The sequence below is a fragment of the Leopardus geoffroyi genome, chromosome B3, assembly GCF_018350155.1.
Source record: "Leopardus geoffroyi isolate Oge1 chromosome B3, O.geoffroyi_Oge1_pat1.0, whole genome shotgun sequence".
Classification (NCBI taxonomy): Eukaryota; Metazoa; Chordata; class Mammalia; order Carnivora; family Felidae; genus Leopardus; species Leopardus geoffroyi.
Genome location: NC_059337.1, coordinates 78,695,403 through 78,721,964, shown reverse-complemented (window position 1 = coordinate 78,721,964; position 26,562 = coordinate 78,695,403). Strand labels below are relative to the sequence as shown.

The 26,562-nt window shown below is 36.6% G+C and overlaps 1 pseudogene; it reads right to left on the bottom strand.

Annotated features, from left to right (window-relative positions):
* Positions 1 to 398: 398 nt before the first annotated feature.
* Positions 399 to 26,562, bottom strand: part of LOC123583708 — a 46,638-nt pseudogene continuing 20,474 nt past the window's right edge.

Genomic DNA, 26,562 nt, shown 5'->3' with positions numbered 1-26,562 from the left:
ACAAACATGAAGTGAAAAAGAATTCTGGGGTGGGGGTTGGAGATGACAGTTTAAAATATTAGTGCTGTGGGAAAATTGCATATAAACATACAAAAAAAACCCCTATATTTAATTGATGTTTTGCATCATATGTAAAAAGTAGCTCAAAAGAGATCAAGATGTAGATATAAATCCTAATGTTATAAAAGTTCTAGAGGAAATCATAGGAGAAAATCTTTGTAATCTTATATTAGGTAAAGATTTCTGAGATACCACAATCAAAAGCACAATCAATAAAAACCATCAAACTTAAAAAACATTTCAATTTGAAAGACACTATGAAGAGAATGAAAAGCTATGGACTGGAAGAAATATTTGCAAAGCATGTATTTGTTTTTGCTTTGTTTTTCCATTGGAAACTAATTTTTATTGAGATCCCACCACCTGCACAATCTGCTCTTGACATTAAGCTCTTTCTTCCTTTGCAATTGGATCTTAAGTAGTCCTATGAATACTTTCTTCTCCTCCACAGTCTGGAGTCAGCCATAGCCAATCTTGGAGGTGGTGTCAATGAACTTGAGGTCATTTTTCTTCAGGGCCCACTGTTTATTCTGTACCAGAAGGACTTGTGGAAAGTAACCAAATGCTTCTTGGTTCCCACCACATAGCCTTTTGGCATGATAAAGTCTTGGGTCACTTCACCATGGTGGACAAAGCCACCAGAGGATTGATCTTCTTGTTAGATAATAATCAGCGGAAGCCTTGTTCTTGATCACTTTGCCATCTGTGATGAGATAGTCTTGTTGATCTCCTTGTTAATCACAGGGCAGCAATGATAGCCTTTCTGCCTAGCCTGAGCCATGCAGAAGGCCACGGGGCAGGATGCCATGCCCCAATACAGGCAAGCTTGTGCAGTCCCTGGGGTTTCATGGGCTAGCTTCTTGGTGTGTTAGCAGCTGGTGACCCCTTTGTAGCCTTTGCCCTTGGTGACGCTAGTGACAACAATCATCTCATCTTGTCCAGACACTTGTTTCATAGGCGCCTGCTGCTCCAGCCTCATGGGCCCAGTCCAGCTTCTCAGCCACTGTACCTCCATTCACCTGGATCTCCACGAGGCGGGCCTTCTTCTGGAACAGACACACATCTGGGTGTGAGGGACGATGTGGATGATCTGACAGTACTTCTTCATGCTGTTGAAGTCCTTTTGTGGCTGCTGCTTGTTGTCATCATCCTGCCGCTTTTTTAATGTATATAGAAAACCTTACAGATAAGCATTGCAAATATTGGAATTTTTCTTTTCAAGGCAAGCCTTTCAGTAGGTATGGACACAAAATTATTTAGAAACCTTCTGTCCTCAGTAATGAAAATAAAGTTGAGTTAAATGAAGTTAGGCAAAAAAAATTACATTTATGATTCAGTAGTTATAGGACCAAAATTAAGATGGAGAAATAGATATAGAAAGAGCAAAACATACCAGCAAATTCTCATGACTAGTTTACAATAATAGAATTACAATTCCTGTGGACTCTATGAACTTGGGGGTACATATTCCACAATCTTAAAGTACAGCACTATAGTGAAAGTAGTGTCCCACTAGCTCCTTGGAGATTGAGAGACAGGATAGAATTATGAGGAAAGGAAGGAAAATGTTTCAGAATAGTTTCAAGGTTAAAAAAAAAAAATGAAGCGGGGCGCCTGGGTGGCGCAGTCGGTTAAGCGTCCGACTTCAGCCAGGTCACGATCTCGCGGTCCGTGAGTTCGAGCCCCGCGTCGGGCTCTGGGCTGATGGCTCAGAGCCTGGAGCCTGTTTCCGGTTCTGTGTCTCCCTCTCTCTCTGCCCCTCCCCCGTTCATGCTCTGTCTCTCTCTGTCCCAAAAATGAATAAACGTTGAAAAAAAAAATTAAAAAAAAAAATGAAGCAACTATCTATGTTGTGAAACAAAAAGCAAAGGAAGAAGATATCATATTTCAAAGAAATGTATGGTCTCCATATCCCTTTGTGAAGTGTATGAAAAATTGAAATAGAAAATTGTCATTTTGAATTTATCCTTTGACATTTAAACTATGCGGTTTTAGTGGAACTCAGTCTAAGGGACGTTTTTCCTGTTTGAATCAAAAACAGAAAATGATCTGCATGATTATTTCCCAAGTCCTCCCAAGGGTAATGCACATCAAACTCCATTCTAGATGCATAGGATAATGAAGTTAATTCATACATAAAAATGGAGGCCTGAGTGCATTAACTGGGACTTAATTCCCTCAAGAAATCCCAGCTGAGAATGTTCTAGAGTGAATCAAAAGTTTTTTTTACAGGATAACTTCACAGAAACCAAGGGTAAAGTATAGGCAGGTTTTTGGAATCTGACATTTCCTGACAAAAGAACCAGATTAACCAATTTTAAACTAGGATTATTTCAAAGAATTAGTGCCATGTAGCAAAAACTGCCTACTAGGGACTCACTTGTGAGAGAAACTGTTGGTAAGATCACTGTGAGCTGTCTCAGAAAGTCAAATGAGAACTGTGTGTGTGTGCATGTACTGTGTATGTGTGTATTTGAGGATGCTGGGGAACTAGTCCTATTTATTCCTCTTCCTTTTTTTAAATGACGCAGAATTGGCATATAACATTTAAAAAGTTTAGGTGTACAACATCCTAATTTGCTATTTGAATGTACTAGAAAGTGATCACTCCTAAAGGTCTAGTTGCAATCTCTCACAATTGACCCCCTTTTTTCTTCTATGAATTTTATGGTTTCTCATCTGAAGTCTTAATCTATTTCGGGTTAATTTTCATGTATGGTATAAGATAATGGTCCAGTTTAATTGTTTTGTATGGACTCTCTCATTTTTCCAACACTCTCCTTTCTCCATTGTATGTTTTTTGGCTCTCTTGTCATAAGTTAATTGTCCAAATGTGCATAGGACATTTAGTTATTGGTTTTCATTTCTGTTACAGTGATTTATGTGTCTGTTTTTTAATGCCATTAGCATACCGTTTTGATTAGCACAGCTTTAAAATATAGTTTCAAGTCACGGAGCATGCTGTCTTCAGCTTTGCTCCTCTTTCTCAAGATGTCTTTGGCTATTTGGGATTTTTTATTGTTCCACACAATATTTAGAATTACTTGTTTTATTTTTGTTTAAAATCCTTTTGGAATTTTGATAGGAATTGCATCAAATCTGTAAATTGCTTTGGGTAGTATGAACATTTTAACAATATTCTTCCACTCCATGAGCATGAAAAAGTATGTTTCCATTCATTCGTGTCTTCAATTTCTTTAATCAGCATCATTCTTAATAGTGTAGAGGTCTTTGACCTTCTTGGCTAATTTTATTCTTAGGTATTTTATTATTTTTATGTAATCATAAATGGGATTGCTTTTTTGATTTCTCTTTCTGATAATTTATTTGTGTGTAGAAGTGACATAGATTTCTGTATGTTGGCTTTTATATTCTGCTACTTTATTAAACTCATTCTTAGTTTTAACACTCTTTTGATTGACTCCTTTGGGTTTTCTTTATACAGTATCATGCTATTTGCAATTTACAGGAAGATTTACTTCTTCCTGTCTGACTTGGATGCGTCTTATTTATTTTTACTGCCTGATTGCTACGGCTAGGACTTCCAATACTCTGTGGGCATCCTTGTCTTGTACCTGATCTTAGGGTAAAAGCTTTCAAGTTTTTATCATTGAGTATGATGTCAGCTGTTGGATAGTTATATGAAGACTTTATTATATTTAGGTACATTGCCTACATAACCACTTTGTTGAGAGTTTATTTTTTATCTCAAGTGGATATTAATTTTGTCAAAAGAAGTTTCTGCAGCTATTGAGATGATCCTATAATTTTTAGCCTTCATTTTGTTAGTGTGGGGTATCGTGTCGATTGATTCGTGGATGTTGAATCAGTCTTGCATCCCTGGAATAAATTCCATTTGATCATAGTGTTTGAAACTTTGTATGGATAAATATGGTTTGCTAATATTTTATTGAGGATTTTTTTTTTATCAATGTTTAGGAGTAATGCTGGCTTGTGATTGTCTTTCTTTCTTTCTTTCTTTTTTTTTTTTTTTTTGTGGTGTCCTTGTCAAATTTGGGCATCAGAGTAATGCTGGCCTCATGAAACCAGTTTGGAAGTATTCCTTCCTTTTCAGTTTTTTTGAAGAATTTGAGAAGGGTAGATAATAAATCTTTGAATGTTTGGTAGAATGCACCAGTGAAGCCATCTGGTTCTAGACTTTTGTTTCCTGGAAGGTTTTTTATTACTGGTTCCTTATCTTTACTAGTAATTTATGTTGATATTTTTTGTTTGTTTCCGATTCAGTTCTGGAAGACTGTATGTTTCTAGGCATTTATTCATTTCTTCTATGTTGTCCAATTTGTTGGTGTAGAATTGTAGTAGTCGCTTATAATTTTATTTCTATGGTTGTCAGTTACTTCTCTTTTATTTCTGAATTTGTTATTAGAGCCATTTCTCTTTTTTTCTTGGTTAGTTTAGGTAAAGGTCTGTCAATTTTGTTTATCTTTTCAAAGAACTATCTCATACTTTAGTTAACACTTTGTATTTTAGAAAAATGTTCTTACTCTTTTTCTATTTCATTTGCTTCCACCGTGATCTTTATCATTTTCTTCTACTGACTTTGAACTTTATTTTTTATTCTTTTCTGGCTTCTTAAGGTGTTAGTCTAGATTATTTATTTGAGATTTACTTTTGAGGTAGGCCTGTATTGCTATGACCTTTCCTTTTTATTTTATTTCATTATTTTTATTTTATCTTGAGAGAGAGCAGTGCACAAGCAGGGGGAGGGGCAGAGAGAGAGAGTTCTAAGCAGGCTCTGCACTGTCAGTGCCACCCGGGTGCCTCACATGATCTTCCCTCGTAAAACTACTTTTGTTGTATTCCAAAGATTTTTGTATGTTGTACTTCGGTTTTATTTGTTCCTAGGTCTAGTTTGATTTCTTCTTTGATTTCTTGATGAGTCATTGGTTGCTTACTAGCATGTTGCTTAATCTCTGTGTTTTCGTGGTCTCTCAAGTTTTCTTGTAATTGATTTATAGTTTTGTACCATTGTGGTGGGAGAGGTTATTTGATATAATTTTAATGTTGAGTTTATTGAGACTTGCTTTGTGGCCTACTATGTGCTCTACCCTGGAGGATGTTCCATGTGCACTTGAGAGTGCATATTTGGGGGCACCTGGGTGGCTCAATTGGTTAAGCATCTGACTCTTGATTTCAGCTCAGGTCATGATCTCACATGGGGGGAGCAAGCCCAGCATTAGGCAACATGCTAAGGATGGAGCCTGTGTGGGATTTTCTTTCTTTCTTTCCCTCTGCCCCTCTCCCTCACAGGTACCTTCTCTCTCTCTCTCTCTCTCAAAATAAATAAACATTAGGAAAAAAGAATGCTTATTTTGTTTCTTTTGGATGGAATGTTCTATAATATTTACTAAGTCTATCTAGTCTAATGTGTCATTTAAGGCCAATGTTCCCTTGTTTAAAAAAAAATTAAAAAAATTTTAACGTTTATTTATTATTGAGAAACAGAGACAGAGCATGAGCATGGGAGGTGGAGAGACAGGGGGAGACACAGAATCCAAAGCAGGCTCCAGGCTCGGCACTGTCAGCACAGAGCCTGATGCAGGGCTCAAACTCACAAACCATGAGATCATGATCTGAGCTGAAGTTGGACACTTGACCAACTGAGTCACCCAGCTGCCCCAACATTGGCTTTCTTTTAATATCTGTTTGCATGAAATATCTTTTTCAAACCCTTCACTTTGAGTCTGTGTCCTTCTCAAATTTAATTTTTATTTTTTAAACGTTTTTTTTTCAATTTATTTTTGAGAGCAAGGGCACAAGTTGGGAAAGAACAGAGGGGTGGGGGGAAAGAGGATACGAAGTGGGCTCTGTGCTGATAGCAGCAAGCCCAAAGTGAGGCTCGAACTCAGGAACCATGAGATCATGACCTGAGCTGAAGTTAGATGCTCAACGAATGGAGACACCCAGGGGCACCTCTGTGTCCTTAATTCTAAAGTGAGTCTTTGTAGGATGCATATAGATGGGTCTTGTTTTTGTTTTTGTTTTTGTTATTTTTTAAAATCCATTTATCTACTCTGTCTTTTGACTAGAGAATTTAGTCCATTTTCATCTAAAGTAACTTTTGAGAATTAAGTACTCACTGGTATTTTGATAATTGTTTTCCGGTTGTTTCCATAGTTCCTCTCTCTTCTTTCTCTTCTGGTTTGATGGTTTTCCATAGTGCTGTTTATATTCCTTTCTAATTTTTTTGTGTGTTTTTACTGTAAGCTTTTGCTTTGTAATTAGTGTGGGGTTCATCGAAAATTTCCTGTGTATATGCCAGTACATTTTGAGTGATAGCAACTTAATTTTGTACATATTACAAAACTTCACTTTCGTTCTCCCCTTACTGTGTTTTATGTTTTGATGTCACATATTCACCTTGTTATTTTATGCTTCCCTTACCTAATTATTGTAGTTTGTGTTAATTCTTCTTTCTTTGTCTTTTAACTTCATACTTAGTTTATTAGTTACTGATCAACTACTTTTCTATTTTTCATTTCCAATGAAATTTTTACTTGTGTATGTTTTCCTGTTATCAATGCCATTTCCTTTCAGTTTAGAGAAGTCCCTTTAACATTTCTTGTAGGACAGTTTAGTGGTGAAGAGCTCCTTTAGCTTTTACTTATCTGGAAAACTCTTAGTCTCTTTTTCAATTCTAACTGATAACCTTGTAGTATAAAGAATTCTTGGTTGGAAGTTTTTCCTTTCAGTAATTTGAATATGTCATGCCACTCTCTTCTGGGTTGGAAAATTTCTGCTAAGAAATTTGCCCATAGCCTTATGGGTTTTCCCTTGAATGTGTTATGTTGTTTTTCTCTTGCTACTTTTAACTTTTACTACCTTAATCATCTTGTGTTTTGGTGTGGATCTCTTTGGGTTCATCTTTTTGGAACTCTCTGGGATTCCTAGATCTATATGTCTGTTTCCTTCTCCACATTAGGGATGTTTTCAGCTAATATTTCTTTAAGTACTTTTCCTGGACTTTTTCTCTCTTCTCCTACTGGGACCCGTACTATGCAAATCTGTTCTGCTTGATGTTTTCCCAAAGGTCCTTCAAGTTGTTGTTTGTTGTTGTTGTTTTAAATTTTCTTTTCTTTCTGTTGCGTTGTCTGGGTGAGTTCTATTTCTTTGTCTTCCAGCTTGCTGATCCAATCTACAGCTTCATCTAGTCTGCTGTTGAATCCCTATAGTGTATTTTTTGGTTCAGTTATTGTTTTCTTCAGCTCTGTAACTGCTGTTTGAATCTTCCATGTTTTTTCTATCTCTTTGTTGAGGATCTCTCATGTGCATCTTCTTTCAAGTTTGGTGAGCATCTTTATGACCATTACTTTGAATTTTTTATCAAGTAGATTGATTATTTCCATTTCATTAATGTCTTTTTCTGATATTTTGTTTTTCTATTTGGAACACATTCCTCTGTCTCCTCATTTTGCCTGGCCCTCTGTTTCTCTGTATTAGGCAAACGAACTACCTCTCTCAGTCTTGAAGAGACCAATGTAGATGTCACATGGAGCCCAGAAATCCAATCCCATCCATCTGACCACCAAAGCTAGATGATCAAGAGACATCTTCTGTGTGGGCTACTATGGTGGGGCATGTCTGTGACTCAGTGGTAGGCAGGACTGGGGTTGGTGCTCTTGCACCATGCAGCTGCACTGAGTGGGGTTGCACCAGACTGGCTGTGGTGTGATACAGTGTGGGGGTAGGCAAGACTGATACCCAGCCCAGCTGTGACACATTGCTGTGCTGGTGCATGGAAGTGGGCTGGACTGTTGTCAATCTCAGTTACAGGGGTTTGTTGCCCTGTATGTGTGGGTGAGTTTCTCAGCTGGTATGCCCACATGCTTTAGGCAATTTAGAGGAATAGTTTAAATATGGTGCTTGCCAGACCAATCTTAGTAAGGTAAAATGAAGTTGCAAATATGGCACCTGCCAGGGTCTCTGTCACTCAGAAAATCCAAGCAGTTTGCTGTCTCCCCAGTAGATGCTTTAAGATTAGTAAGTGAGTCTCTTCCATATATGATCTAAGTACTTTTCAAACTGGTGTTTCCTTGTTTTTGTTTTTCACTGGGTTCCTGGATAAGTGAGCTGTTTTTTGTCAGCCCTTGAACAGATTCTCCATTCATTACATTTCCATGGTTGTTGGATATAATTCCTGTTGGTTTTTAAAGCCCAGTGTTTAAGGGCTCATCTCTCTTGTGTAGTATCTGAAGAGTTTCTGATGTAGATCACAAACCCCTCATGTCTCAGAGGAAAGTTCTCTATTTTTAGATTCCCTCTTGCTGGTGGATTGCCATGCCTGGGGTTGAGAATTTTGGTGAGATAGTGTCTCTGCCTCTCTTACCTGTCGTGATGTTCTCCTTTTCTTCCTTTGTTGTGGAGACTGTGTTCATTCAATTTTCGAGGCTTTTTCAGAGGAAATTATTCCATATGAAGTTGTATACTTCTTGTATCCATGGGAGGGTGTGAGCTCAGAATCTTCTTATATGGTTGTCATGAACCCAATCTCTTTTTTTTCCTAAGTTAAACATTTGCTACCCATCCTCTTTGTTGATATTCCAAGTTCATCTTTATTCTGTGTGGTTCTGGACTTAGATGACACTTTGTCTTTCAAGGACTTGATTTTAAAATTGCTTATGCACCCTTAGAAAATTTGTTGTTGTTTTTATTATATTCTGCAAAATGAGAAGTGCCAATTTTCCTTATAATCCAAAGAAGGATTTTTTTTTTCTTTTTCATAGTCCTAGAGTCATCTTTTAAAAATTTTTAAAAAAAAGGTTATCTATTTTTCCCAAAGCAATCTGCACATTCAATGCAATCCCAATCAAACTTGCGCCAGCATTCTTCTTGAAGCCAGAACAAGCAATCCTAAAATTTGTATGGAACCACAAAAGACCCCGAAAAGCCAGAGTAATATTGAAGAAGAATACCAAAAAGGAGACATCACAATCCCAGACTTTAGCCTCTACTACAAAGCTGTAATCATCAAGACAGCATAGTATTGGCACAAAAACAGACACATAGACCAATGGAATAGAATAGATACTCCAGAATTGGACCCACAAATGTATGGCTAACTAATCTTGGACAAATCAGGAAAGAATATCCGATGGAAAAAAAGACAATCTCTTTAACAAATGGTGCTGGGAGAACTGGATAGCAACATGTAGAAGAATGAAACTAGACCACTTTCTCACACCATTCACAAAGATAAACTCAAAATGGATGAAGGACCAGAATGTGAGACAGGAAACCATCAAAACCCTAGAGGAGAAAGCAGGAAAAAACCTCTCCGACCTCAGCCGCAGCAATTTCTTACTTGACACATTTCCTTGCCTTTCCATAGACAAGGAAATTAGAATAAAAAACTATTGGGACCTCATCAAGGTAAAAAGCTTCTGCACTGCAAGGGAAGCAATCAACAAAACTAAAAGGCAACCGATGGAATGGGAAAAGATATTTGCAAATGACATATGGGATAAAGGGATAGTATCCAAAATCTACAAAGAACTCACCAAACTCCACACCCGAAAAACAAATAATCCAGTGAAGAAATGGGAAGAAGACATGAATAGACACTTTTCTAAAGATATCCAGATGGCCAACAGACACATGAAAAAATGCTCAATGTCACTCCTCATCAGGGAAATACAAATCAAAACCACACTGAGATACCACCTCATGCTGGTCAGAGTAGCTAAAAGGAACAAACAGGAGACTATAGATGTTGGTGAGGATGTGGAGAAACGGGAACCCTCTTGCACTGTTGGTGGGAATGCAAACTGGTGCAGCTGCTCTGGAAAACAGTGTGGAGGTTCCTCAAAACTTTAAGGGGCGCCTAGGTGGCTCAGTCAGTTGGGCGTCCAACTTCCGCTCACTATCTCTCAGGTCACGATCTCCCAGTTGGTGGGTTCGAGCCCTGTTTCGGGGTCTGTGCTGACAGCTCAGAGCCTGGAGCCTGCTTGAAATTCTGTGTCTCCTCCTCTTTCTGCCCCTCCTATGCCCATGCTCTGTCTCACTCTCTCAATAATAAATAAACGTTAAAAAAAAAATTAAAAATAGATCTACCCTATGACCCAGCAATAGTACTGCTAGGAATTTACCCAAGGGATATAGGAGTGCTGATGCATAGGGGCACTTGTACCCCTGCTTGTTTATAGCAGCACTTTCAACAATAGCCAAATTATGGAAAAAGCCTAAATGTCCATCAACTGACAAATAGGTAAAGAAGATGTGGTTTATATATACAATGGAATACTACTTGGCAATGAGAAAGAATGAAATTTGGCCATTTGTAGCGACATGGATGGAACTGGAGAGTGTTGTGCTAAGTGAAAGAAGTCAGGCAGAGAAAGATACCATATGTTTTCACTCGTATGTGGATTCTGAGAAACTCAACAGAAGACCAGTGGGGAGGGGAAAGGGGAATAAAAAAAGTTACAGAGAGGGAAGGAGGCAAACCATAAGAGACTCTTAAAAACTGAGAACAAACTCAGGGTTGATGGGGGGGGAGTGGAAAGTGGGTGATGAGCATTAAGGAGGGCACCTGTTGGGATGAGCACTGGGTGTTGTATGGAAACCAATTTGACAATAAACTTCATTTAAAAAATTTAAATAAATTTCATCTATTTTGACACAGAGAGAATGAGCAGGGGGAGGGGCAGAGAGAGAGGACAGAAAGAATCCAAGCAGTTTGCTTCTACTGTCCGCACTAAGCCCTATATGGGGCTCAAACTCAGTAACTGCGAGATCATGACCTGAGGCAAAATCAAGAGTGGGATGCTTAACTGACTGAGCCACCCAGGCACCTTAGTCCTATAGTCTTCTGATTTCAGAGTTTGATCTCATTTCTGCAGTCCCTTCACTAAAGAGAAAGCCGCATATATTTGATTCCTTTTTAAAATTTATTTTGAAGTAAATAATTTATGGGCATGGTATAAAATTTAAAAGTTGTAGGGATACCTGGGTGGCTCAGTCAGCTAAGCGTTTGACTCTTGATTTTGGCTCAGGTCATGACTCATGGTTTGTGAGTTCAAGCCCCAAACTGGGCTCTGTGCTGACAGTATGTAGTCTGCTTCATATTTTCTCTCTGTCTCTGTCTCTGTCTCTCTCCCCCTCCCCCTTCCTCTCTCCCTCCCTCTCCCTCTCTCTCTGTTCCTCCCATCCTCACTCTCTATCTCAAAATAAATTTCAAAAAAAGTTTAAAAAAAAAACACTTCATGAAATTTAACACTCCTGTGTCTCAATTATTCAGTAATCCTTCCTAGAGATAATCAGCATTTCTAATTTCTTATATAAACCTTTTTATGTGTTATGTACATGGAGGTAAATGTTTCTACACATAATCCTCTTTATATCTCTTTTCTTTAAAAAAATGCTAGCTACTATAAATTATACACTGTTTTATTTATTTATTTATTTATTTATTTATTTATTTATTTATTTATTTGAGAGACAAGAGGGTGGGACAGAGAGAGAAGGAGAGAGAGAATCTTAAGCTTGCTCCATGCCCAAAGCTGAGTCCAATGTGAGGCTTGATCTCACGACCATGAAATCATGACCTGAGCCAAAATCAAGAGTCAGACAACTAACCAAGTGAGCCACCCAACTGTCCCTAAAAATAATACTTTGTACACTGCTTTATTTGCAGCATAATAGAGAGCATTTTATCTTACTTTTGGCAATAAAATTAATGTCTTGAGTGAAATGTAAAGTCAAAAGGGAGAAGGAAACTTTATTTCTTTGACACTAAATACTTTACTTGGTTGCCATATATTTTGACTTAACCAACAAAGGAAATATGTTTATATGGGGGTAGTATATAACTTATTAATTAAATGCCCTGGCTAGAGAATATAATTCATTAAATAACCTGAAGTAAATTGTTGAGAGCATGTTTAAATATCTCTTTGTTTTGAATTTTGTCATGTAGGTGAGAATTTAGAGTAGTGCTGAAGTTTAAGGGACCAGATATATGTAGTAAGAAATTGGTTTTAAGTGTGCTTTATTTACATTGGGTTTGTATAACTAATAACTCAAGATTTTTGCCAACTAACAGTTATGGCATTTTGGGGGAAAATGATTACTTGCAAACTGTCTTAGTTTTAGTTGGTGCTTTTGGTTTCTAAGAGGTCCTCATTTATGCCACAACATGGGAGAACATAAAACCACTCATTTGCTAATTTGAAAATAGTTCTGGATTAAAAACTGTTCTTATCTTAAGGTATTAACTCCTAATTCTTAAAAGAAGTGTTTTATGTTATTTTGGGAAAGATGTTATAGACTTTAAAAAACATAGTTTTTTTCTATCTGGGCCTCTTGGAATCTAACACATTCATTTGTTTGTAAGGAATAACCTGGGAAAGATGGTTTTATAGTACTGGCACTTGCAAAGTAGAATATATAATTAGCTTGACATGTAGTAAATGACTTTTTTTCCCCCATAAAGCCAACATTATACCAAATAACAATAACTTTTAGGAACGTTTCTAAGTCATTCCATTTTATTTTTAGTTTTATAATATTTACTTGTAAATTAAATTTTACTTCCTAAATGAAATAGTTTTCTAAATGAGAAGAAAACACCTCCTGTGGTTGTTTCTAATTTCATTTTCTGCTAACGTAGCTGTTGGCACTAGAAATGCAGAACAATTTTCAAAGAGTACTGTCAACCATGTAATTTCTTGGCAAATATATGACAATTACTTTGCATGTAATTATAGTGTCATTCCATGGGATCCTACAGTTTAGTCGAGGAATAGATTTACCAGGTCATTTTATCCATCATTTTACTTGTGGTTGTTTCCTTACGTCAGTGTCCTGATCACACCATAAATTGCGACTCCGCTTAATAGTGCAGTTCGATCAAAGCCCATATGATTCAATAAAGACAACTAATTTTCTTGTGCTACTAGAGTATTCCCTTGGATTAGGACAAAGGTGTATTTTGGGGTTTGCTTTTATTACTCACTAACACTTGAGGATCTTGTACTAATGAGTGTTGAGGAATGCCTTCAAAGGATCAAAATAAAAGTTTTACACCAACGAATGAACATACACAGAAAGTAAAGAATAAAAGACAAAGGCGCTGAAAACGTTAATAATTTTAACTTGAGAAAATAATTACTTTGACATTGAAAATCCTCTCATGTTTAGAGTGCTTTTCTGAACACTTTCCATTTAGTATATGTCTCAAAGCTCATCATCCAATTTTTGAAAAGAAAATACAAAAGAAAATATGTAGTTCTTCACATTCACAAGCTATAATTAATTTTATATAGGGCAGTGGAACAGAAAAGTATGATGGCATTTTTAAGTTTAACGAAAAACTATTGTTTGGCTTAGTTTTGGATAAACTAAATGTTGAAACACCTGAATAGAAAACACATTTTCTAAAAATGTCACAAGTTTAAATAAAATTTCCTGTAATTTCCAGATGCTTTTACTTGTAATTATAGAAACTACGTTGCTGCTAAAAATGTATTTGTTCTTAGAAGTGGGGGCTTGGTCTTTATAACTCACTCACTCTTTGTAGACATTTAGATTTATTTAAAGGACTTAGGTATTATGGAAAGCATTTTAATTATGAGAGTAATATGGAAATTTGATGGATTTACTGTATTTGGATATATTGGCTAAATTTCCATAATATGAAGAAAGATGAGAAGAACAGGAAAGTTTGAACTAATATATGAACCTTGTTAGTCAGCATTTATTGAACTATCTGATTAATTATGAAAGTCTCCATTTAGTTTTGTCAGGATGCAAGAACGAAAAGGAAAAAGTCTTCCATTTTAAAAACTAATCACTGCTTAGACTATATATATTGCTCTATTTTATTTTAAAATTCTATTTGTTTATTCCACTAAATGATTAACTATCAGCGACCCCTTTTCAGAGATTAAAAATGTCAAACATCAGGAAGTTATTTTACCAAGGTTTGTGTGTATTAGCCACGTCCCAGCGAATTTATAAGTGTAAGTGGATTTATTTATTAACACGGATTTTTGAGCACCTATTTGATGGTAGACATAGTACAAAGCTTGAGGCAGAGTGAAAATACAAATTAGAAGCAAAGAACATACTGCTCTGATAATGATGTGCCAAAGCCAGCTTGTACTGGCTCATGGTGGCCAACTGTGTCTTCTGAAAGCCATATACAACGACAACTTATCGGTATCTTAAAATTGGTGGTAGCGGAAACATGGTGACAGTAAGCAAATGATACAGAAGAGGGTTTTCCCCCCTCTTTGCCTTTTTTCCTTCTTCTCAGAGGTGGCAGGAACCAGTAGTCAAATGTTTTCTCGGACACCACAGGGTGAGGTGTACAGGCTCTGCAAATAGATGTACCTAATCAGCCCTGTTTCACACTGTGTAAAGTTAGACAGTTTGCTTCACCTTACTTAGGCTGTTCCCTCATCTCTTAAGTGCAATTCATATCATTAACATCATATATTTGTTGTGGGGGTTCAATGAAGTAATGACTGTAAAATGCTTAGGTTGGCTTGGTTCACAGAAAACTGATGTGTTGTTGTTGTTGTTGTTGTTGTTGTTGTTGTTGTTGTTGTTGTTTTTTCCAGTCACAGACCATGCTATCTCAGCATCCAAATCCATGTTCTAATACAACAGATGTTACAGTAAGGTAGACTGAATTGACAAATACTGAAGTGTCTTAAAATGGTTCTGTAGAAAGTATTGAGGTAGTGTAGAGAAGAGAATGCTTAACTCAGTGAACGAAGCTCAGAGGAATATGTAGAAGTAATAGGGACTTACCAGAGTTTGCTAAGTAAAGAATGTGGATGATGTGAGAATCCTAAGCTGTGGGAAGAGTGTATGAGTGGCGCAGATACAGTATTAGAAGGACGTTTGATACAATGGGTAGTACATTCAGAGACATATGTGTGTGGTTTGTTTCCAAGTAAACTCCGGGCAGTCTGAGGTCTTTTGAGAAAGGTTGCTGACTGTAAATGTCATTTCTCCCCCAAATTTGCCTGAAACATGGTGTCTTTTCATTTTCTCTGTGCTCTGTAGTTTCTAGAATTAAGAGAATGGAAGATTTCTTATGGACACTGACCTCCAGGCTTATATATATAATTATAAACTGAAGTACTAAACAAATTAGGTCTTCAAAGTGATTTATAAACAAGAACTAATCCACTAATGTGTCAGGCTAAATTGTTAAACATTTATATTAACTTTTACAGTTGGGAACTTTGAAAAAAAGCGTAACACAAAGTCATTTATTTAAATTAAAAAAAGCCAATACAGGGTGCCTGAGTAGCTCAGTCAGTTGAGAGTCCAACTCTTGTTTTCTACTCAGGTCATGATATCACAGTCCTGAGATCAGTCTAGTGTCTGGGTCCATACTGGATGTGGAGCCTGCTTAAGATTTTCTCTCTCCCTGCCCCTCTGTCCCAAACCTGCTTGTGCTCCATCACTCATTCTCATAAATAAACAAATACATAAATAAAATAAAAAGCCAGAACATTTCAAACTTACATTTAGCATCTACAACCTATTTCTAAATTGAGTATTTTTTAAAGCACATTTTAAATGTTTATTTACTTATTATGAGAGAGAGAGAGAGAGCGTGTACATGCTTGCAAGTAGGGGAGGGGCAGAGACAAAGAGGGAGAGAGAGAGAAGCCCAAGAAGGGTCCAGGCTGTCAACACAGAGCCTGACATGGGGCTCAATCTCATGAACCATGATGTCATGAGCTGAGCCGAAATCAAGAGTCAGATGCTCAACCGACTGAGCCACCCAGGTGCCCGAATTATTTTATTAAATGGGCTGATGGAATAATATTACTACTTAAATATTATATTTACTGTATTTGAATGTGCATTTATTTTTTTAATATTAAAAATTTTGAGGTTATGGTGTTATTTTATCTTGGTCATAATAACATCATAATGCATAAATGCTGTCATTAGGCATTGTTCAGAATCCCCGATTGCATTCTGTTGGGTTGTTCTAACCTCTTCTATAATGTTGATAAAAAAAATAAAAACAAGTTTTTATCCTCTTAAGAGAGTGGAAAATAAATGCATACTGGCGAACAATTAGACACATGTTTTTAATGCTTTAAGTCTTGCTAAGGTATCCTTAGGATCATCTTCTTCCTTTGGATTATACTCTTCCAAGAAAATAGTACTTTGTAATAAGAAATTTGTTCTTTAGTACTAAAATACTTCGAGTAGTTAAAGTAGTAGACTAGAACTTAAAATTCTGTAAGTTATTTAAAGACTATAGGCCATAGATACAAAGCAATTGATTATAATATATCCTTTCTCATTTATTACTGCTGCTATGGGTCAAAATGTATGTGGGTGGTGGGCTTCAAGCCATATATTTGGATAGGCTTGATGGTTTATTTTTCCTGTGGTGCTCAGTCCTGTATATCTGGTAATCATTGGTGTGCTAAACCCTTGCTTACTGTGAACATGACTAGGCTCTTGCTAGTAAAAATAAGGCTACTTTATATTCTGGCTGTTGTTAGTAAAAATAAGGTCTTTGCCCAACTGGTCCACTGAGAAGGATGTTGCAATTATATTTTCAGGACACTAGATCAATAGGGCATGTCCCAAACCTATAGCACACATACTTTTATAGGCAGTAAAAAGCATGACCTCTCTTCTGGTTTTCTGTCACCTCCTTATCTTCCTTCTATGCTGCAGTAAGCTCTAGTTGGATGTGTAAGAAATTGAAACCCTTAAGTCCTCTCACCACTTTGAGGAGCTTCTTTTTATCCCTGCAGAGTGTTTTTTTTATAGACTTTTATCTCTCAATGAAGGGATACTTATCGAAGGGAAAAGAATATGATCCAGCTCAAGTTGTGGAATTAGAATTAATCTTTCACCAGATTAAGAGATGTAGATGACATATGACCCATGAATTTAGACTCTAGAAGGAAAGAGATCTGCATTGATATAAACAATAGAACCAATAAGGAAATGAGAGATTTACTGTCACAAGCAAAGTTAAAACTCATTCTAATTTCACATGCCAGAATCCACACTGTAAAAACTTTTCAAAGTAAAATCAAGGGTATTCCAAAACTGAGCTAAGACAATAAAAGTAATTTGTCAATATCAAACACTTTTAGAGTTACAGAGAAGGTATTTTTAGTTCTGACCCTTAGGACCTATCATTACTAGGAGAGCCTGTAAAAAAAAGGTTTGGGAGAAAGGTATTAAAGGAGTAGAGGTTGATAAGGTAGAAGTCTTCACAGCTGTTATAAAAGTAAATCTTCCTAAACCAGAGCCAGCTGTAAAAGAGAAAGATTTACTGTTGGCTGTCTCTGTCTCTGCTGCTATAATGGGCACCATTAGCTATATGTTGTGAAAGCAGCCACTCGGGAAGACGGGAGACATTACTTTTTAGATTGATTCTGGAATTCTCAGGGTTATTGTTCTACATTCTTGAGAAAAGTTTCACAGAAAGCACAGACAGCTTTAGGCTTAGCTTTTGTGACTTTATTATTGAGTCTGTATCGTGTGCTGGACTTTGATTTCAGATATATGTAGGTTGGAATGCCTGTTCTAATTATTATTCTTGGGGAGGTCACATTACATTAAAGTTTTAAATTGCATAACTGAGAAAGTCATGATGATGATAATAGCAAATATTTAGATTATTAAGAGGATTAGCATATGTCAGTATAATTTCCTAAAACTCTTAGTAAAGTGCTTGGCATATATTTCACAGTCACTGTTACTATAAATTACAAGGACTCAGACCATAGATTCTCAGCACTGGCCATATGAATTAGCTGTTCTATTGACATATTGTTGAGAAACTGAATTCATTTTACACACATTTGAAAAATTATTAGTCTGTAAAATAACAAACATACTAAGGATAAAGAACAATAACAGAAAAGTTCTTTAGCTCTTCATGGTATTTAAAAAATTATCCCAAAGTACTCAATGCAGTGAGCCTTTAAGAGGTAGTGTTTACTGATGAAGCACAAAGAAACAAAAATTTTAGAAACAGAAACTTTGTTTTGATCAAGAAAAGAGAGGCTCAAGGAGGGAGAGGAGAGCAAGTTGGAAACAACAGCATAAAGTACTGTATTCTGGACAGTGCTCTTTACATCTATTACCTCATTTAATTCACATGGCGATCCTATGAGGAAAGGGCTTTCTAATTTTACTAACAAGAAAACCCAGGATTTTCAGTTACTGAAGTCCTACAGAAGTAGAGAGGAGATGGACTTAATTGATTTTCTGGATTTCTTCATTGGCTTTTATGGAAATAACTTAGGTTAAGGCCAGACATGTTCCAAGCCTTGGTTGAAATCCAAACAATGGAAGAAACCTGTGTAGAAATGGCCACTTTGTCTTTCTGGAAGAGCCCAAGGGAAACGGATAAGCCCTTTGTCCCCAGGACTCAGGTGTGACTTCTTAGACTACAAGAAGATACAACGTCATACAATATCATTTTTCAAGCTCAGACCCTTAAAAGTGTCAAGCAGTGTGTGTGTGTGTGTGTGTGTGAGAGAGAGAGAGAGAGAGAGAGAGAAAGAGAAACAGAATAGGAGATGAACAGAGCATTCGCTTTTACCTATATCACCTGTGTTCTAATTATTATCCATGTACTATATAGAATAATGCACAATATGTACTTCTTTCTTACTTTGCTTTTTGTCCAGTAATTTTCTCTTCTAGGGCTACAGGGATAGATTTGTGTTAGACTGGGTTGTTAGGTTATAGGGTTACTAGGTGTCTAGGGTAGAGGAAGTGTACTAAGGACCTCTTTTAATCAGAGGGCTAAGCAGTTTTAGTGTGGTGAGGCAAAAATACGATTATCAATTCATCTTGTTATAATGAGTCATTTCACATCAATTCACATTACAAAGAAAACACAATATTATGGCTGCCTTTTTGGCAGATGATGTGATTCCCGTCACTATGTACTATGAAAAGAACATCTTGAATGATCAGTTCTAAGCTTTACAAAATTAATATAAAAATGTGTTTTAAATAGTAAACTCAAGACATCTGGTGGTTATTCTTGTTCGGTGGGGGATTTTCCTCATAGTAATCACTGTAACAAACACTTTTTATAGCTTTTGAAAATCTCCAAGTGTTGTTCCTGTGTTTGGAAAATCTCCCCCTTATTCAAGTCCCAGCTCCACATTATGAAAGCCAAAAAAAAAAAATCTCTCAACCTCCTCTGTGGCTAAAGCATCATCTCATGACATAGGTTCTACCAGTCACAAGTATCTGATTCGGAAACTGGTGACCGAAAGAGGCAGATTCTGCACAGAGTCTATACTGGCCAGCTTAGTAGATGATACACCCAATTTTCAGCATCAGCATTGGTGGGCTTTACAAGAAGGTATCCAGTATCTGGAATCAGTAGAGTTTAGCTGTGAATAACAGAGACTATACATAATAGTGGCAACTATGATGGCTCTTCTTCATATCTTTTTTTTTTTTTAATTTAGAGAGGGGGGGCATGACTAGGGTATAGGAGAAGGGGAGAGAGAGAGAGGGGGAATCCCAAGCAGGCTGTATGCTCAGCATGGAGTCTGACACAGGGCTCAATGCCATGACATGGGGATCCTGACCATAGCTGAAATCAAGAGTCAGATGTTCAGCTGATGGAGCCACCCAAGTGCCCTAGTACTTAAAGTACAAATAGATACTTCATGTATATATAACATATGTGACCATCCAGAAACCCCCATTCTCTGGCTATGTCAAATAATAGATCTCTGCGTTTTTAAAAAATTTTTTAAATGTTATTTATTTTTTAGAAAGAGAGAAAGACAGACAGTGTGTGTGTGGGGGGGGGGGGGGAGAAGGACAGAGAGAGGGAGATACAGAATCCGAAGCAGGCTCTAGGCTCCACGTTGTCAACACAGAGCCCGACTTGGGGCTCCAACCCACAAACCGTGATATCATGACCTGAGCTGAAGTCAGATGCTTAACTGACTGAGCCACCCAGGTGCCCTGCTCTTTGAGTTGTTAACCCCTCAGTCTTCCATAGAATTCTACACTAAACAGATTATTTTCCAAACCGGTGATCATTTCTTTCATATTTTTATCTTTTAGTTTTATTAATAGAGTTTAATTTTATAAGAGTTGTATGTCACAGGAAAATTGAGTAAAAATGTCTCATATATATACTGCTTCCTCAAAGACAGTTTCTACAATGATTAGACATCTTACATTAGTATGGTACATTTGTTAAAATTATAAGCTAATACTGATACATTATTATTAAGTAAAGTCCATACTTTATTGATGTTTCTTTCATTTTTACCTAATGTCCCTTTTCTCCTCCAGGATCCCATCCCAGATACCACACTACATTTGATTGTCTTGTCTCCTTAAGCTCTTGGCTGTTAGAGATTCTTAGACATTCCTTGTTTCCTTGTTTTTGATGATCTTGACAATTTAATGAGTACAAGTCAGATATATTGTAGGTGTCTGTTTTTCTGTTAAAATTTTTTCTGATGCTTTCCTCTGACTGGGGCTATGGGTTTTTCAAGAGGAAGATCACAGAGATGAAGTGCCATTTTCATCACATCATACCAAGAGTACCTACCATCAACATGATTTCTGACTGTTGGTGTTGATGTTGATTGCCTGGCTTAACTAGAGTTTGTCAGGTTTCTCCACTGTAAAGTTTCTGCCTTAATATAATCCCTGGAATTTTCTTTGGAAGGGAGTCATATGTGCAGTACATTTAAAAAGAGTGACAAGTCATGCTTCTCTTCTATGAGGGTGGGGGTATCTATTTAATTTCTTTGGAATTCCTTTGCATAGGATATTTGTCTCTACTTCCCCATTTGCTAATTTATCAATTATTTATATCAGTATAGGCTCATGGGTATTTTATACTTTAAATTTTAAGCCAATACTAGTTTCATTATTTTGTTGTTCATATTTTTCCAGTTTAGGCCTTTGGGAATTCTTGTGCTTGGTTCCTGTGCCCTTTGACATACTCTCATCAGTGTGTGTGTGTGTGTGTGTGTGTGTGTTTAAGCACTTAATTAACTTCTGGCATTTCAGGATGTTCCAGGCTTATATTGTATATTTCCTGCAAGGCGTTAGAATCAGCCATTTCTCCAAAGACCCTTTTATCCTTTTACTGGAGAATTGCACTAGAAACCAAGATCTGGGAGCTAGGCAGTTTTTTGCTATTGGGTGTTGTTTCTTTCAGTCCCGCTCAGGTAACAGATCAAAGAAATATACTTGTGTATATTACTCATATATATTCACAAATGTATAAGTATTTCCTTTTTATTTTACAAGTTTTTACTTAAATTCTAGATGGTTAGCATGTGATATAATATTGGTTTTAGGAGTAGAATTTAGTGATTCATCACTTAGATATAACACCCAGCGCTCATCACAACAAATGCCCTCCTCAATACCCATCACCCATTTAGCCCATCCCTGGCCCACCTCCCTTCCAGCAACCCTGTTTTTCTATAGTTAAGAGTCTCTTATGGTTTGCCTCCCTGTCTTTTTTTCCCCTTCCCCTATGCTCATCTATTTTGTTTCTTAAATTCTACTTATGAGTGAAATCATACGGTATTTGTCTTTCTCTGACTTATTTCACTTAGTATAATACACTCTAGCTCTGCCCATTTTGTTGCAAATGACAAGATTACATTCTTGGTGGCTGAGTAATATTCCACTGTGTATGCGTGCGTGCGTGTGTGTGTGTGTGTGTGTGTGTGTGTGTACTTCTTTATCCCTTTGTCAGTAGATGGACGTTGGGGCTCTTTCCATAATTTGGCTGTTGTTGATAATGCTGCCCTTCGAATCAGTATTTTGGTCTCCTTTGGGTAAATACTTAGTGCAATTTCTGGCTTGTAAGGTGGTTCTATTTTTAACTTTTTGAGGAGCTTCCATACTGTTTTTCCAGAGTGGCTATGCCAGTTTGCATTCCCACCAGCAGTGTGAGAGGGTTTCCCTTTCTCACCATCCTTGCTACATCTGTTTTTTTCCTGTGTTGTTCATTTAGCCATTCTGACAGGTGTATGGTAGTATTTCATCATAGCTTTGATTTGTAGTTCCTTGATGATGAGTGATGTGTGACACCTTTTCATGTGTCTGTTAGCCATCTGGATGTCTTCTTTGGAAAAATGTCTATTCATGTCTTCTGCCCATTTCTTCACTGGATTGTTTTGGTGGTGTCGAGTTTGATAAGTTCTTTATAGATTTTGGATACTAACCCTTTATCAGATATGTCATTTGCAAATATCTTCTCCCATTCCATAGCCTTTCAGTTTCTTTTTTGATTGTTTGCTTTGCTGGGCAGAAGCTTTTTACCTTGATGAAGTCCCAAAAGTTCATTTTTGTTTTTGCTCCCCTTGCCTCCAGAGATGTGTCTAGTAAGAAGTTCCTGTGGCCGAGGTCAAAGAGGTTGCTGCCTTTGTTCTCCTCTAGGATTTTGATGCTTTCTTGTCTCACATTTAGATCTTTAATCCATTTTGAATTTATTTTGTGTATGGTGTAAGTCCAATTTCATTTCATTCTTCTGCATGTTGCTCTCCAATTTTTACAACACCATTTGTTGAAGAGATTGTCTTTTTCCATTTGATATTCTTTTCTGCTTTGTTGAAGAATAGTTGAACATATAGTTGTGGGGTCATTTCTGGGTTTTCTCTTCTGTTCCATTGACCTATGTGTCTAATTTTTGTGCCAGTACCATACTGTGTTCATGACTACAGCTTTGTAATGTAGCTTGAAGTCCAGCATCGTGATGCTCTGGCTTTGCTTTTCTTTTTCAGGATTGCTTTGGCTCTTTGGGGTCTTCTTTGGTTCCATACAAATTTTAGGATTGTTCTAGCTCTGAAAAATGCTGGTGTATTTTGATAGAGATTACATTAAATGCGTATGGTGCTTTGGGTTTAGGTTCCTCTGGTATTCTAATGCAAGTATGTTACACTTTTTTGTAATCATCCCATAGTTGTTGGACTTTATGTTCTTTTTTCCCCTTTCTTTTTCTGTGCATTTCAGTTTGGGAAATTTCTATTAAGTATAGTGATTCTTGTGCTGCGTCTAGTCTTCTGATGAGCCTATGAAACACATTATTTCTTTTTTTAATTTATTTTTCATTTATTTAAAAAAATTTTTTAAAGGTCATTTATTTTTTGAGAGAGAGCAAGAGACAGAGTGTGAGTAGGGGATGGACAGAGAGAGAGGGAGAAGAATCTGAAGTAGGCTCCAGGTTCTGAGCCTGAAGCCGGTCTTGAACTCAAACTGGGAGATCCTGACCTGAGCCAAAGTTGGACGCTTAACCGACTGAGCCACCCAGGTACCTGGACAAACACATTATTTCTGTTACAGTGTTCTTGATTTCTAGCATTTAAATTTTTTTCTTTATTATTTCACTGCTTACCTTCTCTGTTTTTGTATGTTGTTTACTTTTCCATTTTAGCCCTTACCATGTTAATCATCATTACTTTAATCTCTGATATTTCAAAAATCTCTGTCATATCTAAGTCCATTTTGCTGGCTTTGCCTTTTTAGGCTACATTTTTAATTTGCTGCTAGTACACACTATTTTTTTTTTTTTTTTTTTGCTGACGTCAGGACATGATATATAAGGTAATAGAAGTTGAGGTAAATAGGTCTTTAGTATGAGATTTAATGTTAATATGGCTGGGAACTAGACCGTACTCAGTGTTTGCTGTAGCTGCGGGTACTAGCAATGTCAGATTTCGTTAATGCCCTCTTTCCCCACTTTATTGTCTTTGGGTTTTCCTAAGGAATTATTCCTCACTAGGTTCTGTTTCTTGAAACTTTTTAAATTGTAACCCACTGTTGTGATTTTAGAGTCTTACTGATGTGTTGGAAAGGTTTGTTTAGTGTTGTATAATCTTCTGAGTACATCTTGGACTTTTAATGGATTTAAGTACCTGGACTATTACTTTCAAAACGTTTCTTAGCCTTTTTTTTCCCCACCTCCTAGGTGAGAGAAGAAGGCTAGAGCTTGCTTCCAGGAAGATATGGGTCTTACAATTATTTTTCTCCCTACAGAGTAGCTCTTTGTTATGGATGATGCCCTAGGCATAAAGGGTTACCTTTCCCCTTCTCTTGCTAAAAATAGAAGGGTTTTTTGTTTTGTTTTGTTTTGTTTTTTGTTTTTTGTTTTTGGCTCTTTGAGAGTCTGGTTAGATTCCTGGAGGTAAAGTCCATAAAAGTGTGAGGGCCCACCTATGACTGGGCCATAGGAATTTCCCAGTGTCCAACCTCCAGAAATTTGTCGAACTACCATTTAAGTGTTCCCTAAGTCTGTGGCTCTAGTAGCTTTTGCTGCAGTCAAGACTGTCTTAGCTGTGATTCTCGGTATTCACCTTTTTCTCCGGATGTCATGGTGGCAGTTTACCTTTTTGCCTTGATTTTCTCATCGGGTGATTTTCACTTTGTTTAGCTTTTTTCATGTTGGAAGAATGAAGGTATGACTTTAAAAATATACATATTGGAGTTGAAACTGGATAAGTTCAGACCTTTATCTTTTGCAATATATTTGAGATCATTTCTTCTGAGACCTTTATCTTTTTATTTTAAGCTGTGTATTCATTCAAAACAAAGCAGGGACACCTCCAATAAGATGTAAATTGACTTTACAGTCAGAAAAAAAAACAGTACTTTGTAATTCCTTCCCACCCCCACCCTCACTCCCAAAACTAAACTCCAGGCTTGATTTGAATTTCAGAAGGTTATTCGCTAGTGTATTTTTTCCATTTCAAGATCCAATCCAGGATACCAAATTACATTTAGTTGTCATGTCTTCTTTGTTTCCTATTGTTGGTCCTATTGTCTGCAACAGTTCTTTTTTTCTTTTAAATAAACTTTTACATAAAGGAATATTCTGGAGTGTCTGTTGCTTGTTCAGGTTATTTGAGTTATTACTTCATTTGAATAGTTAATATATGGACATGGTAAATTATTAAGAATAAAAAAAACTATGTAGAATAAAAACCGTCTATTTTCATCACTTTCTTTAATCTGCAGTCTCTTTTTGGAAGTGATTTTTGTTACCAGTTCATTACACATCTGTTTAAAGATATTTTCTGGATATGCAATGTGTTTCTTTTATTCCTCCTCAAAAATTGATTGCTACCTCTGAATAGTATTCTGTCCTTTTGTTTTGTGTTATCTGTTCCTTGGCTTTACCCAGCAAAACACAAAATAATGAGGACTCACATCCCATGAACATTGTGTCTTACCTTGGGAACAAGGTAGGGAGAAGAAGGAATGTAAGATGTTATCACTGCCTTCTACTTTATCACTGTATTTTTATCAATGGCATCTAGACCTTGGACATTAAAAGTGCTTAGTTCATTCATTTCAGAGTGGTGCATTTGTGTTATTCCCATTGGAGTAACACTTAGTTCTTCCCATGAGTTGGACACCATGTCTGGTACGTAATTAAAAATATATATCTTAGAGAGGAACAGATGATAGTTGAGTCCAATAGGGAAGCAACTTAACATGCTGTTGTGATTAGACAATGCAAGACACCAATATGATTTCCTGAGTCACGGTACCTAGGCCAGCATTAGCCTAGAGCAGGTGCAAGCAAAAGTTACACTAAAATTCTCATAATTTATGTAGTCTCCTTTAAGAATTTCTCTGTTGCTTGCTTTTAGCTGTGAAACCATAATTATCACAGTTGATTTCACTTCATCTGACCATAGATGTATATCTTACAAATACTTAACCTTATTTAATTTTTGTCTCCAATACTGTGGCAACAGTCTCTCCACCCCTGCATTCTCTATATTGATTTTATTTTGTTTGCATTTCAGCGAATGTTTTTGGCTGTTATTATTTGTTTTTGTTTTACAAGGTGCCTCTTCCTGAAGCTCTTATATTCTCAACGCTATCTTTTTGCTGTTGTTATAATTGCAGTATTATTTGGTGGCGTATTAATTACACTTTGGGATTATATCAGAATGTGCAGACATGGATTTCTGTCTTCTTGCCTCAAAGACTGCTCTGGAAAATTCTTAAGACAGTGTGATCTCTTTCTCCAGTCCTTATAAGTGATTCAATGCTTTTATTTGGATGCTCATATATTTGTGGAACTTCACTGGGCTAGAGCTTGGTATTGATTATTTTGTGTTAATTTTTCAAGCAGCACAGCATTTCCTTTCAATGGGCAGATTTAGGTCTTTGTTTTAAGAAAGTTTTCTTCTTTTATTTTAGAGTATTTTTCTCTTTTGTTGTTTTTTTTTTTTTTTTCTGTAGCACTAGCAACCTCTTTAGTCACATTTTCCATATCTGTCATCTTTTCTAAAGTCATTTTTATGATTTTATTTTTTTACATTTATTTTTATTTTATTTCCTCTGGATTCTCCACTGACTCCTGACTTAATTTTCATTTCTATTTATTTTATTTTATTCTAATGTATCTCTATTTGTTTCTATTTTTTCAAGGCCTAACGCTATACCTACTGATTTGTCACTCAGTATAAATTACTGGGTGAATTTGATTTAAAATATATTTGGTATATTCCCTTATGC